Raw genomic sequence first — 15,819 nt, 5'->3', positions numbered from 1 at the left:
TAAACAGCAGATTTATGGGGTTTTTACAAATACTGATAACACACAAACAGAAGGGGGAAAAAACACAGGAGATGATTCATTTTTTCCTGAAAACATAGAGGTATATTAAATATTATATATGAGATAATAATTGTTACATATAGTGTGATGTGGCATAGCCCTTCAAGTAACTCTTGCACAAAGTGGGGACCCCATCCTCACTGCCTGAGTCTTCCAGGACTCTCTGTTTAGAGAAACAGTTCAAAGAGGTGAGCTTCCAGCAGTGGATGATACTGAAGCAAGGACTGATTGGGAGAATTCAACTCATACAAATCAATGGGACCTAGTGGGCTGAATGAGGGTGCTGAGAAAACTGGCTGATGTACCTGCAAGGCCTGTCAATATCATTTTTGAAAAGTCATGGAGATCAGGGAAAGTCCACAGCAGCTGGAGAAAGATAGGGGTTGCACCCACCTTGAAAAGAGGGCAAAAGGATGATCCAAGGTTATGGATAAGTGTGAGAGTAAAAGTGGGCTGCATAATTAGATGCACAGGATAGTGATTAATGCTCATCCCCTATCTGAGACTGGTGACAACTGGTGTACAACAGGGGCCTCTTGTTTCGGTGTCTTTATCAATGACTTGGAGGAATCAATGAAGGTGGGCTATCAAGATATTGTACTGAGGTTAATATTAGTCTGATACAGTCATAAATTTTGACAAATTCTGAAATTTTCTGATTATAATCTGTATGTAGATATATATGTGTCTTTCTGTGTACATACTCACATAAATAGTAGCTACCCCAAGAGCAAACTACCTAATGAAAAGCTTAATCATGTTGAATTCAGCTCTGATGAAACACCATTGGACTTGTACACCTTCTACTGAGGAGCTGGAAAATGTAAGAAAGCTCTTTTATACAACTCTATAATAATAAACCCATAAACTGGTAGAATATCACTGTTGTTACAAAAAGAAAAAAAACTCATTAAAAGGTATTTATTTCAGTCTTTTTATAGAAGTTCTTGCACATTTGTACAGGTCATATATGAGCATACTCTTCCCTTCTATTTTTGTTTTTACAAATCATACCCTCTTCTTTTTTTACCTCTTTTAAGTGTAGGAACTGTTCACTCAGTGAACATAAATGTCTTATGCAGCATTTCTGATTGATCAATACTAATAAATCTGGTTTTAATATCTAGTGTTACAATCTCATCTGCGTATTCGGTATACACTTCTCTAGTCATTAAAATGTCTTGAACATTAAATAAGCAAAACACAAGATGAATGATACAGCATTAAAATACTTCTGAAAATTTATCTATTCATTTAAAAAAAGGAAAAACAAAAAGAGATATGATTGAATGGAGTGTTTTCTAGAAATAATTATCCTTGCTTTGCTTGGTAAAAAAAATATACACTTTATAAAAAATATGCACACTATCAGATGGGCACCTAGGCTCTGTATCCACCTTTGACTACAACCTTTACTCTTTTAACAGTTTAGGACAGTTAGGCACATTATTTCCTGCATCAAATAATTGGCCAAGAAGCAATAAATATTAAAGTAAATGAAGTCTTTCTTCTGAGACTTAAATTTATTTACTCCTGAATTCTCTACCCTTTCCCCCTGCAGTGGTGCAGGGAGACAGGGAATGGGGGTTATGGTCAGTTCATCAGATCTTGTCTCTGCTACCCCTACTCACACTCTTACTACCCTGTTTCAGTGTGCATCTTTGCAGAGAAGCCACTCTGATAGACCAGTCACCTCCTCTACCCCATTACCAAAACCTTGCCACACAAACCCAATACAGAGTTAAAAATACTTTAAGATGGGAGACTAGTTTCTGAAAAAAATTCATCTAAAAAGTGAAAACTTTCTTCTGAATCCTCATGGTGGAACTGACAGATAGGCACCTGCCAAATTTTAGGAGTTTAAATATTGGCTCTTTCATCTTTATATGAAATTCAAAGTGTAAAGGTCAACAGAAACTCAAGTACATTGATAAATTGAAGAGAAAGTTTAGGAATGAGACGAACTGTTAAGGGACCAGGAAAAATCTTGCGAAGCCTTATACTTTATTTTAAAAGATTAATGGAGCTCCATCTTTAAAGTAATGGACAGGAGTCAAAGGTAAGGAAGTACAATCAAAAACCCCACTCATTATGTGAAAGAAAAATTCTATAACGATCTTGATACAGTACCTAGGAACTAAATATAAAAGCAAGGTACCATACATACTGTACTATCAAATGAATGGACTTTCTTGTTAATATTACATAGCAAGTTTGATGAAATGGCCACAGTAGATCTTTCACCAGCTATGTTATAAATTAATTCCCTCTCCTCTCTTCTTTATTTTTTTTAATTAAATTGCAGTACTGCTTAGAGAAGCTAATCACATTAGAGTGATTATGATAGCTGCTATGCAGAAATAAAAAACAACACTATTTTTGATGTTTGCAAATTAACACAACAGAAAAGAGAGATTACAATGAAATATCTCTCTACCAACTGGTTAAACAAAGATATGTGGCTGGTGGCCACTTTAGGGAGCTGAAAACAACCATACCTTTCTAAGCAATAACACCATTCTGTGTAGGTTTATGGAAAGAGTACTATAACATAGCCAGAATCAAAGAATAGTCTGTATAATTAAAAATCTCCAACAGATATGTTGAAGAGTATGTGAACAAAAGAGGCACTGTTGATTAGATCTTGTTGACCAGAATGGAAGTTCTGTGTGGTTTGAACTTAGCAATTCTGATCTTTTAAAAAATAGAACACAGATAAGACACTGTAAAAGAAATACAGTAATTCTGTCACTTATTATGAGAGACTGTAATGTTATCTAAAGATTTCAATAACCAGATCATAACACTTACAGAGAAGGGGAATATATGTATCTCCTTCCCTATGCTCACTGCTTAAACTGAAACTCCTTGTTCTGGACACTTGTTTAATGAACACCATTTCTATAGAAATGATGCTCTGGCAAAAGTGTCTTATAGTCTTCCAGCAATTAAAGGGAGCTTATGAAAAGGAAGGAGAGTGACTTTTACATGTGCAGATAGTGATAAGACAGTAAGGAACAGTTTTAAACTAAAAGAGGAGAGATTTAGATGAGGTGCTAGGAAAAAAATCTTACTGTGAGGATTGTGAGGCACTGGAAAACATTGTAACGAGAAGTTGTGGATGTCCCATCCTGGAAGTATTCAAGGCCAGGTTGGATAGGGTCCTGAGCAAACAGATCTAGTGAGCAATATCCTTGCCATTGGCAAAGGGGTTGGAATTAGATGATCTTTAAGGTCCCTTCCAACCCAAGCCTTTCTACTATTCTATGAAAATCAGGTTCAGTTAGCATACTCTCCTCTAAGTTCAGGGCATCCTGAAAAGGCATCATAGGTAATTTAACAAGAAGCACCTAAACTTACAAAATACAAATTCACAATATCCATCCAATGTGCATACACTAATATAGTTTGCTATTTTACAAATGATACTTTTGTAAATCCCAGATGTAGATGATCTGATACTCTGAATTGCTAACATAGCATCCCCAAAAAAGCACAGCTAGTGGTCCTACACAGAAAAGTCTGTGTTGTCAGAAACTAGTATGACAGCTTATTGTACTTGAATTTTTATGAAGATGGATTTAATTTAAGCAGTGCTAGATGAATCCTACTGTAACTCACAAAAAGGATTCCTTTGGAAGGGATTTTAAGTACCAGTGGCTGTGGCTACTCCTTTGAAAAGGATTCCATGAAAATCCAAAAATTTTAAGCAATAGAGTTTTGTATGGATATGCATTATTCAATTATCAAAAAAAACTCCCAAAAGACTACAAACATTAGTTAAAAAACAAAATCAATAGTAACATGGTACTTATGATAATCTACTCATTATCCAGAAAAATGAAGCACTAAGACCAACCTCATGACTAATTGCATTTTTGCACTGCACAATGTTTTTTGCCAAATCTCCTCTTACCATAGTTAAACTGGACAATTGGAATGCAAATTGAATTATCAGCTTACAAAAGGTGTACAAGGAAGAATCATACAAAGCAAATCAATTTGGGTGGAATGAGAGAAGACAACAACTCCATTCCGGTGGAGCCCTAAAGTAGAAGGTCAAGTAGTGCAGAATCACAGACTGCTATTTCTTGCATTCCTCTACAGCCTGTAGTATTTGCTCCCTATTGGTTGTCAAATCCTCTGAGTAAGTTAGCATATCTAGATGCAGTCTGGTCTCCTCAGTTTAGCCTCAATCCCATTATGGCCAGAGAAATTACAAGCACCTGACGCATGAAAGGAATGGGATATGGATGGGATCAGAGCTATCTGTGGAAGTCTATCTCCTTTGTTGTGGTCATTTGGAGAACAATATCTTAAATACTCTTGCCTTCATTATTCAAAATCATGGATTTATTACTGTGTAAACAGTTTTTAATGCAAGTGAATATTTTAAAATACTAGTGGCCATAAATCACAATCTAGCTTTCTTTTACATAATTATATTCTAAGTTTCAGAGCCTTTGAAGCATTTAGTCTTTTTTCAGTATCAATGTATGCAAGCCATATGTATTAATTTTCAATACAGTTAGAAAACTTCCTCTGCTCTACAGTACAGTGCAAGATATAACAGGAAAAAAACAAAAAAAAACAACAAAAAAAAAAAAAAACAAACAAACAAAAAAAAAAAAAAAAACAAAACAAACAAACAAACAAACAAAAAACAACAAAAAAACCCAGACTTTTTTAAAACAGAACTTCTAGAGCCAGGGCAACACACAGAATAAATGAGAGACAGATAAATGTACTGTGAAGTCAAATACTTCTATGAATTATTTTTGTATTGCTTATTCTAAGTATATACTTAGAATAAGCAAATATTTGGATAAGACCAAGGCAATTTAACATGTTTATTAACAGAAAAGGTGTACAGGTTTTCAGAGAGCAATTATGAGAGAAAGGATTTTTCAAACCACAGATAAAATGTGTGAGATTTTGCTGGAAAAATGAAGCTGTAAAAGTTGATATCACTTTGGATGTATTACAAATAATGACATTTATGTTTGGATATTTTCTATGAGTTATTATAGAGTAGCATCTAAAATACCTATTGCAACCAAACAGTTCTTTCTGTGAAATGAAGGCATAAGAAATCCTACTCTGAAGTTGAATTTGATCTTTGACTTGGGAGTTCTACAACTGGGGGCTGAGTACTCTGATTTGTCAAACTGCTTTTGGGATTTTTAAATAGTCAGAAAAAATATCATAAGTAAAAATGTCATTCCGTTAAGGTTAATAGCAAGTCTTTAATCTTGTTCTGTGATTCTATGATTTAAGAATTTCATCTGCAAGCACAAGGGTAAATTATTGCTTAACTTGATAATAAGATATCGTACTTGCTTTAATAAATAAAGAAGTTTGAATTTCCTCCATATATGACTTCTCTTTTGCCCACGACAATGTTTCTTCAAGCATGGGCAAATGGAGTCTACCAATGAAAGTCTTCAGAGGTGGAAAATACAGATCTTCATTGCCTATTTGCATAGGCTTGCATACACCTCTGCAAGTTGTATGACCCACCTGTCAGGCTGTATCCCATCTATTTTCACCCTACACTTTTATCTAAATAGCATTAATTACATGATTTGTCCTAGAAGAGATCTGATGTGGTGCATACAGGCAGCTGTAGGCAGCCTTTGCTTGGATTGCTACAATGGATGTTCTTAGCATATTCAAAACATCCAATAACCAATAACTGAAGTGCAAGGACTGGGTAATATTGTTTCTCAATTATCTTTAACACTGTCAAATACCAACAAATAGATTCTCTGTTTGTTTCCCTATAATCACAAAAAAAATGAATGGCAGATCAAGTTTTCAATCTGAGGTGAAAAGGTGACTAACAGCTTCCTCTATTAACACAGAAAAAACATCTTTGTTTTCATCTACATCAAGCTCTTGATAGAGAGGGATAAACTTCATAAGTGTTCTTCATTCTAAATTACTTCGCCTCAAATTTTACTGCAGAACACTTGTACTTTACTGCCCTTATCTAGCTTGAGCCTCATTTTCTGAACTTCTTGAAGGCCTGCACAAGCCTTGGGAATAACTCTGAGAGTGAAATTAAACTTATAGTTTTAGTTGAGGTGTGAATCTGCTGAAATTATCTCCAGATCATTACCATTTATGCTGCTTAATTCTCAAAACACATGAAAACCAGAGTATTTTCTAATGAAATTAGATGGGCTTTAAATCATTCAAGGGTATTCAGTCCATGGGAAATACAACTCAGGACAATAAAATCATGCTTCCTATTTACCAGCTTCACCCCAAAATTTTTAACTTTCTGAAGCATATCAGAAGGATTAATCACTTTTTATTTACAAGAAAATGCATCCTAAAAAGAGCCCTTCTCACAAGTAGTTTGATATCTATGGTGGTATAAACCAGGGAAACGAGCCAAGTAGGTTGAACAGAAAACAACAAGAAAGGCAGCTACATACCCAGATGCTACTGCTGCTGCAGAAAAGCAGGGATTTTTAGTTCACCATCTGGAGTCTACTGCTGCCAAGCACATCTTGTGAGTAGTCAGTGGTACTAAATCCATTGCTGAGGCACATTACCTAAGATGGCACAGGATTACACAAAGATACTTCTCCAGTATCAGGAAGAAAGACTAACTGAAATTACATGTCAATCCAGTCTGGAGAAATCAGTCAGAAAAGATCTTTCCATATGCAAAATTGCAGCTTTAAAGTTTGGGCAAAGCTTTTAAAAAATGAAATATTACTTGGGTGAACAATGGAATATTTTTTTCAGCATTGTTTTGTATCTTTTTCTTTTGGAATATTTGCTTTCTTTTCAAGTATGGTCTATGTATATTATCAATACACAGCTTTGACGTGTGGTCACATACCAGATGCAAATATTTTAAACTGTAAAGGGATACAAATAAAACAACAAAGGAAAATTATACCATAGTGTTTATATTTGATTCTCTTTCACTGTTGCAATTCTAGTTTACATGAGCACTAATCTGTATGAATTGAGTCAATCATCAAAAGCAATTTAGATAATACATAATTCATGCAGATACCAGATTATTCCATTACTTCTAATTCTACTAAGCTCAAGATCATATTCATAAAAATCTTGGAATTCACAAGTATAATCAGTATGAAAATAATTTAGATGTGACAATCAGAGGACTGAAAAAGGCTGCTTTGTAAGCCTTAAGACATCATCTGCAGAGACCTGCAAACAGTAGGATTCTGTTTCAATTCTATTTTATTTTCTTGCACTGTATACTTTTCTAGTTGCTGACTTAAAACAGGATTATACAACTAGAAGAGATATCCCTACTCATAAAGCCCAGTCCCTTGACCTTCACTAAGCAGTAACATTCCTTCAGTAAAATCTCGGATTTTATCATCCTCTCAGTTACAGGCACTGGCTTTATCCAAGAACAGCCAGAAAAGTGTAGCATCATGAATATTCACACACATGCTGCTGGAATATTGATAGAAAGGCATTGTGGAAAATCACATCTACACAAGAGTGCAGTTAGCAAGTAAGGAAGTAAATAAATAAATATTGTTCTTGGCAACAAAAACTGTTAATATTTTTCTAAATTGTAAATGACAAGATCCTGGTCATAAGGGGCAGTGTGTGTTTATTCCCTCTAAGGGCAGACAGACTTTGATTTAGAGAGGAATTGATTGCTAGATTCTATTAAGAATCAAGGCTACTTCTCCAGTACAATATGGACTGCAATGCACAGGTTATGGGACGTAATAGAAAGAACCCATTTTTATATTGTGGTTGGCTCACATTCTGCTGGTCCTGTACAATTCCTGATTGCATCACCATGTCTTGTCAGATGTTGTCAGTGGGTGAATGCCAAGCCTCCACTCACCCTCTTCCCCAGTTCGTGTCTGATCACGTGAAAGAAACAGATACAGATAATCTTGTGAGTCTCCAGCCTCAGATTCCTTTAATACCTCTCATGTAAGGTGATCGGTAGTTAAGCCCTTGCCAAACAATAAAGGCTTTCCGACAGTGCAGGTCTGTGCATTGGTGGGATATGGCTAATGTATTTAAATTGTTATAATGCTTGAATGTGGTTTCTAACATGTCTTGAAGATTTGAGATCTGCCTTGCAGCTAACGCTCTGCAGCTTCACCTCCCCTTTCTTTCTGATATATCTATATCTTTCTAAGATATAGATATATAGATATATATATATTCTGAAATGTATGTCTGATCCAAAATAGCTGATAATAGCTGATTTCTCATTTAAATAGATCCCAGTGATGGTTCTTCACTGAACTTTCTGTGCATATTCTGTCTGAATCACTAGCGATGTAGCATAGTAGGTTGTAGAATGTTTTTAAGTAAATATTTCCCTCTAAGTTGTAGCATTATCAACCTTATCCAAAAAAGAAGTATAAATCTCTGTAAAGAAACAAAATGGAAAGAAACTTCTACCCAAAAAATGACCAAATAACTATAAATAATTATCTTTTTTACATAAATGCTTGAAGAAGAGGAAGGTGAGATGTTGGTTTGAAAAGTTTTCAAAAATTTCTAAAGACCAAAGAGATTAATCAGCTATATATTAATGAAAAATTACATCATCCTTTATTTCTTACATTTTGAATCTCAGCTAAGCTTTTTATATCCAGTTAAGATTTTTTTTTCCTGAACCCAGCATGGATACTTGTGACCGATCTACCAATGATTCAGAATTTTATGGATGTTCTCATGTATCATGAGGGAAGGAAGGGTCAGCACCATCAGTGATGACACTAGAGCATGCTTCCACTGAGAAGGACTTGGTAAGATATTGTTACTGATGTAATCTACTAGACAATTAACCAATTATGCAAAACTTTCAATAGTGAATTTAGAAAACATAATCAACATTTTCTAAGACATTCAGTACTCCCAGATTAAATGAAAATGTGTATTTCCATACTCTACTATCATAACCTGATTTCAAAATAGACTTGAATATTCACATCTTCTACCTTTTTGTCAAAGATAGTTTTACACCAGATTAACATGCAATGATTTGAACACAGGTCTTTATTTCAATAAGATTGGCAGTGCTTTGTTGCAAATAAAGCTCTGAAGCCAAAGCTCATTATACTCTGTCATAAAATTTGTCTGTGCTAGGAAGGATGGAACTTGGCTTTTTCTAGTATGTCAGTATCAATTACCAGTACCATTCAGGAAGGAAAGGACACAGCATTATGTGAAGGTTATTAGACTAGAACCTGAGCAAGTTTTCTGCTATTTTCCAGACCTCTTAAAATAAGCATCATTATTCATTTCAAAGAATGCAAAAATGAGAGGTTTACTTTATTCAAACAGTTTTCTTCCTAGCTGTGAAAATCTATATTGTATTTCTTCAGGAAAAGATCTTCTAATGAATGCTTCACAGCTCATTATAACACATTTGTACACTGCAAGTTGGGGGGAAATTGATTTTTTGATAGTTCATTGTTTAGGCTGCTTTCTACTGACATGACTTCTAGTAAGTTTTATACAGAAAATGTAGGAAAGTCCAACTGTATATGTGAATCCACACTCTGAGTCACTGAATACCAGAATTTTCTTGGCTTTTGTGAGCACCCTAAAAGAAGGCATAAAAGGTTTCTTTGTCTTCATGGCTTCACAATTACAAGCATGTTGATGGTGAAGATTATGAAGAGGATAAATTCAGGAAATTGGTCATAGGCTTTATGCTAAGATACTCAGAAATTACATCTTTCAGAATATCTGCTTTTTTCCCTGATATGTCATTGTTAATTCCAATTTAGGTGACAGCTAAGAAATAATCTTAGTGAGGTGCTGGTTTCAACTCAGTAGTCAAAGGAAAATATCTAACAAAGAGCCAAAATAAATTATTTGAACTCAGTCTGCAAGGCAGCAGTGCATATCAGCATGTTACTAAAGGGCAGAGGATGCTGCACTCAATTGCAAAAAGCTTAGAATTTTTGAGGCAAGTAATTTACATTTAAAACCAAATAGACTGCTCAGTTTAGATTCTTTGCTCTTAAATAAGCTCCATTCTGAAGGGTCATACATGGCCACAGATAAGCAGACATACTAGATTTGGCTGTTTTTCTATTGATAAAATTAAGGAATGACCTGGTAGCGGTAGGGAACAGAATCAATGCCATGGCATATTAAGGTGAGTTCACATTAAAGATTCACATTCAGCTAAAAGTATTTTGGGATTCATGACATAATTATAGTAAGTGCAGCCACAGAACCTGATAAACTTCCATTTCACTAAAGTAAGAGAATAGAACTGACCGTATCCATTCTTCATATGTATCTTGTTACATATAATTTGAAAGACAATGGATGCATTGTCTGATTTAGGTGGACTTCTGGGATTCCCTATGGAGGAAGATGAGATAGGACTGCAGTATAATTCTGTCAAGAGTACACCATAAGGTAAAAATTCACCCACACACTGCCAGACTCTCTAGGATGAATAAAGAAAATATTAAAAAAAAGGTCTTGCAAACAAAAAAGCACAATGGACAGATAGTGGTTTCAGACTACAGTTTGGAAGTGCGGTGTTGAGACTTCTCACAGGGAGAAAAATAGTAAATCCAGATGTTTCAGGGGCTTTCACACCAGAAGTGTAAGTGTGGAGGATTTCACTGAAGAAATTTTTATTTAACCTTTGCTGAGCTCTCTCCACACTTGGATAGCAGCAGTGCAGCAGAAAAAGCATGGAGAACAGCACTGAGCTTGAACTTCTGATTATTAAGCAAGACTTTGTATTTTTCTTGCTATGTACTGTCTGATTTGGGGAGACAGTGGTGTATTCTTCCAGCATTGCCATAATTAGCTTTCTTTGTCTTCATTTTTATATAAGGAAGGAAAGACTGAAGGGAAAGAAGTAAGATGACCTTATTGTAGCTGAAGGATTTTAGTTTCCATACTCCTATGTATCCACTTAGTAAAGAAAGGAAGGCATTGCTCTGAAATAAACTTTTTAGATTCTACATTTGGTTATTTACTCTGCAATCTTTTCCATAATTCCATTAATTATGTGCAGTAAATCTGAGAAAACACAATGCCTTCATGCTGTAAACCTAAACCAATACATGCAATCTCTGTTTTGTGAAATTTATCTCAAATTTTGTCATATCCCACATTCTTCTACCTGCTGCTATTGCTGTGATATTTTTTAGAAATAAAAACCAGAAGTATCACCAAGGTCAGCAGAAATTAAATTTACATTTCCCCTCCAAAGTGTCCTGATATTATTTCAAAAATCCAAATGTTTCAAAGTTCAAATGCTGTCTGGAAATGAAAGAAAAATTTCAGCTTTGAAAACTTCTTTCCACTTAATAAAATGTGATGTCTACGCATTTAAAAATGATGAAACCCCCAAGCTTAGCTCTTTCAATCAGTCCTGCCTTTTGCTACAGTTGATGGGTATTTCTAACTATCATATAGAGGTTAACAGGGATAATTTATCATCAATCTCTTTATTTCTATATTACATTTGGAGATGAAACAATTATCAGTCAGATCTAGAGTTCTCAGTTGTGTTATACTTGACAATGGCACCTTTATGATCTCTAGGAAAACAATATTTATAAATAGTTTAGTCCATTTTACATATTTACATTTTCCACTATTTGTTACTACTGTCTAATATTATTTTAAGGAATATATTTAAATATTCACATCTTTCAATGGTTCAACACTGCTTTACTGTAGGGATATCAGAAAATAATGAAACAATCTGACAGTCAAAGGAATTACAGAAGTATGGAAAAAGTAGGGAAAGTATGGAAACATGTCCTTAAGGACTTTTACTCAGGGGATCTTGTTCACCAACTACTTAAAGAGCTGGAATTTTGCTCTTCTAAAGTTCAGGGTCTTGAGTTTGCCCCTTGCTGGGCTCAGACTCCTTGAGATCACAAACTCATCTGGGACATGGTTGCTACAACTCAGGTTTCCACCAGTCTTAACTCCTTTTTATGAGCTCATCCAGGACATTGGTGAGTACCAGGTCAAGTAGCACCTCACTTCTGGCTGTTTTGTCTAATACCTGGACCAGGAAGGTGGCCTCTATGCCCTCCAGGAGTCTCCTGGATTCCTTGCATCCTGCTGTATTGCTTTCCCAGCAGACATCCAGGTGGTCAAAACCCCCATCAGGATGAGAGCTTATGAGCGTGATATTTGTTGTGTCTGAAGCAAGAAGCCTCATCAACAGGCTTTCCCTGGTCAGGCACCCGTAGCAGACCCCGACCGAAGGGTGTCCCTCGGCAGTCCTGGCCTTCACTTTCACCCGCAGGCCCTTAACCTGCTCACAGCTGTTACTCAGAGGCAGCTCTTTACAATGAATCCATTCCTTAACATAAACAGCAAGAGCTCTTCCCCTCCTTCCCGGCTTAGCCCTCTGAAAAGCTTATAGCCCTCACTGGCAGTGTTCTGCTTATAGCCCTCACTGGCAGTGTTCTGCTTATAGCCCTCACTGGCTCTGTAACTCATCCCGCCATGTTTCTGTGAGAGCAGTTAGGTCATAGATTTCTAATTGCATTATGTTTTCCAGCTCCTCCTGCTTGTTACACACACTGCATGCATTGGTGTGAACTCATCAACAGCTACATAAAAGAAAAGCAATTATACGTAATTAAAATCAGTCAATTATACTGTGGCTGATGAGTGCCACAAATGAGGAAAAAAAGTCAAAAAACCCACAAGCAATGCAATCTACTAAACTGAGGATCTAGGTATAGGTGTAGGCGACTATCTTTTGAGGGTTTTTTTTCTATTACCTTTCCCTGCCTAGCCATTACCTTAACTAATTTCAAGTTACCTTGAAAGATGTCGCCTTTAAAGATAATAGCCAGCACTTAATGAAGTAAGATTTTTATTCACTTATTTAGAATACCAAATCTGACTGCAGAGTCTAAAGAAAATGTTAATGACAAAGAACAATTTTGTGTTAATCCTTCCAGTGTAAATTTATCCTTGCAATTTGTAGACTAGGTTAAATATATATCTTTCTTCCTAGGATTTACATGGTTCTATGGCATCCATTTTGATAAGAAATATAATACTAGTTATAAATAATTTCAGCATGCAGTGCATTTCCAATTCACAGTATTAAAATGAACAAATATGAAAGACTGCACAAAATTAATTTTTAGTTCCAGCTCTGTATGTAATAAACTACCAGAAAGCAGGTTGTGTGAATATTCTACGTGAGAATAAAATTGAACTGGGTAGAAGTGTTGTGAAACAGACTAAATGGAAACCTAAGTTTTACAAACTTTATCCATTCAACACTGAACACATCCATCCAGAAGCAGCAACCAAATTTGTTACAGAATCAGGTGAAATATAGGTCAATAATATGCAGATAGTTTTTCCAGGCATTGAGTAAAAACTATTAAGCTGCACGGTCTGATATCACCGACATGATCAGGAATTTCTGCATACTGCTTGTTAGCTGTTTGACATGGTAGCAATGCTGGTGGCTGGGCAACACACATCCATGCTCCACATCCTAGCACCTGGAAACTCTAGATGGATTGTTCAGCAGTCCCAGGTGAGTTCTCTCTGCTGCTTTAATGAGCAACTTTAATTGGTCAACTTAGGACCCCTTGATTCCATCTAGAAATTTAGAACTTAGAAATTCAAGCCAGAATTGTTGCAATAAATTCAAGCAAGAAATTGCTAGAATTTATGCATTTCTTCAGAAACATTTCACATGCACAAAAAAAAAAAAAAATTACAAGGAAAAAATCTTGGTGAAATCTAGAAGATACAGAAACTTAATATTCTAAGAAATCTTCATTCAGAATTTTTCAACCAGTCAAAAAACACCAATGCTGCCTTGAAATGCTATCGAGAATTTCTACTTAAGGTAACAGTAGAATGTATAGTCTCTCTTATGAATACTGAATTATCAGCATTTAAAGATAATTTCTAATTAACTGACACATTTGCATGATTTCAATGTCTGAGACTATATTAATATATTTAGTTTGTAGTGATGTAGAAAACATTCCTCCTATATGATTCTTTAGTTCCGTCTAAGTGTCCATAGGGACTGAAAAATTTATATCGTTTCCATTCATTCCTATAACATGCCATAGAAAGTAGTTTTTGCCATAACTTGTATATGATATCATCTTGCTGGATTTGTTCAGTTAAATGACTAGTATCATATGGGCACCAAATATTTTGTCTTATCTTTCATAATCATTTAATAACCACATGCATCTCTGCAGGGTGATACTGCAAATTGTTTGATGTATTCAAGATTTGTTTGGTGGCAAAAAAAATAAGGTTCATTCACTCAAGACTATTTTTTATGTTAATTTGTTCTCCTATGATCTGACCACAAGATGTTTTTATTCTACCTAAAATCCAAACCAGATCTTTTTCTGCAATTTGTTTTTAATATTCCTCTTAGTGTTTGATGTCGCAATTACATCAGCCACAAATAAAGTCACCCATACAAAAACACACACATACAAGATTATTTCTTTCATGATTTTAACAAGAGTGACTTACCCAGGAGTAATGAAATAAATTGTACTGGCATTACAAAGACCCTTTTTTACTGCAGTTAAAACTAATGATCTAAACCTCAGAGCTGATAAAAACCTGGACCATCTGTTTCCTGCTAAAGCAACCTTAATATCAACACTTTCGTGTTGCACAATCTCTACTAAATTCCTTGATTGGCAATCTGGATAATAATAACTTACACCACTACAGGAAAAACACTGTTTTATAACCCATTTATGTTCCCAATTTACCTATTTGTACTGATGTCATCTGAGTAACTATCATAAAACTTCTATTACACATAGATTATATGTGAGGTTGGCTTCTAGTGGTGGATCACACTTTCTGTCTTCTGGTCAGGATGACGGGCACTTACTGCAGGATTGACTCGTCATTCAAATAGCACTGCAGTTTAACCTGAGTTTCATTTTTGGGATAAGAGACTGACAAACCTAAAAGGAAAAGGTTCTTATTTAGGATTTGATACTTCCAGCTAGTCTGCAAGCGTCCCTTTTTTTTTTTTTCCTTTCCCCTTCTCTTCTACCATTTTCAGTAGAATCGTATGCAAGTGTATCATTTGACAAGGTAAAGAAGGGACAAGACAACTTCTATATATTTCTGTAAGAATAAGGATGAATCAAGCCAGAAAATATCATTCATTTCTACTTTAGAATTTTTCTTCTCATACATTTTTACAGAGTCGTGTGTTTTTATAACAATACTAGCTAGAAGTACAACTTGATTTTCCAGTTCTAGTTAGAAAATAAATCTATGTTCTAACTCTCCTGCTGTGGGCAGGGACACCTTCCACTATAACAGGTTGCTCAAAGCCCCCATACCAGCCTGGCCTTTAAGGTCCTTTCCAACTCAAACTATTCTCAGATTCCACCACGAATATTTTAAATATATTGTATTAAACTAATTTGTAGCTGACACTATTTAATATTCCGACTACAGAACAAAGAGGTGATTTAGCAAATCACACTTGATTAAAGTAATTGTTTCTATAATCAAATGAACAGTTCTGTAGATGGAAGGGAGAGTACATGATGTAACTTATCTTGATTTTAACAACTTTTAGATCTTAGTAGCCAAAAAAGTATATGTGGACTGGATTAGTGAACTGTAAAATTAGTGGAAAATTGGCCAAACTATCAGAACCATCAGAACAGTTAAAAGCGAAACTTAAGAGAAGCAACACTGATAAGCAATCTCATATGACTAAGCAGCATATCCAGAGGGCATTAAAATCAATCAATC

General features: G+C 35.3%; 1 protein-coding gene across 16 annotated transcripts in view; it reads right to left on the bottom strand.

The window, feature by feature from the left end:
• Nucleotides 1-15,819, bottom strand: part of SGCZ (sarcoglycan zeta) — a 346,473-nt gene that overhangs the window by 149,863 nt on the left and 180,791 nt on the right. The window lies entirely within an intron of this gene.

This window comes from Aphelocoma coerulescens, chromosome 4 (assembly GCF_041296385.1).
Source record: "Aphelocoma coerulescens isolate FSJ_1873_10779 chromosome 4, UR_Acoe_1.0, whole genome shotgun sequence".
In the NCBI taxonomy this organism is placed as follows: Eukaryota; Metazoa; Chordata; class Aves; order Passeriformes; family Corvidae; genus Aphelocoma; species Aphelocoma coerulescens.
This window is presented reverse-complemented; position numbering and strand designations above follow the sequence as displayed.